The following is a 504-nucleotide window of genomic DNA, read 5'->3' on the forward strand; positions in this document are numbered from 1 at the left end:
AGAAATAGCATATCAAGAAATACATTTCAATAAACAGGAAATATATAATGAGTACTCAATAAAGTAAAATATCCCGATGTAATCTTATAAATAAATGCAAATATCGATATTAAGTGAATAGAATAAGAATACATATATATCCATCGAAAAGGATGAAAGAAAAATACAAGAACTAGAAAGAGAAAAGATAATAACATGATCTACAGAAGGATTGATGTACTCACTGAAGTAAAAAAATCCGATGTAATCTTTAAACTATAATGCAAATATCGATATTAATGCTTGAATAGAATAATAATACTTATATTTTCCATCTGAAAATTGATGAGAACCATTCGAACTTCGCAGAAAGAGAAAAGATAATAACATTGTTCTAGAAGGATTGATAAAGCAGAGGCAAAAGCAAAGGTCGAACACTTTGTCCTCCTAATATCACAGACACACAAAGGCACACGAAAGTTGTGCAGTTGTTTTCTTTCGTTATTCAAAACCTCCAGTATTTGT

At 29.2% G+C, this 504-nt stretch overlaps 1 protein-coding gene across 1 annotated transcript in view; it reads right to left on the bottom strand.

Moving 5' to 3' along the window:
• LOC119586436 overlaps positions 1 to 504 on the bottom strand; it is a gene marked incomplete in the record, with an annotated part of 196,777 nt that overhangs the window by 20,727 nt on the left and 175,546 nt on the right.

The sequence above is a fragment of the Penaeus monodon genome, chromosome 21, assembly GCF_015228065.2.
Source record: "Penaeus monodon isolate SGIC_2016 chromosome 21, NSTDA_Pmon_1, whole genome shotgun sequence".
In the NCBI taxonomy this organism is placed as follows: domain Eukaryota; kingdom Metazoa; phylum Arthropoda; class Malacostraca; order Decapoda; family Penaeidae; genus Penaeus; species Penaeus monodon.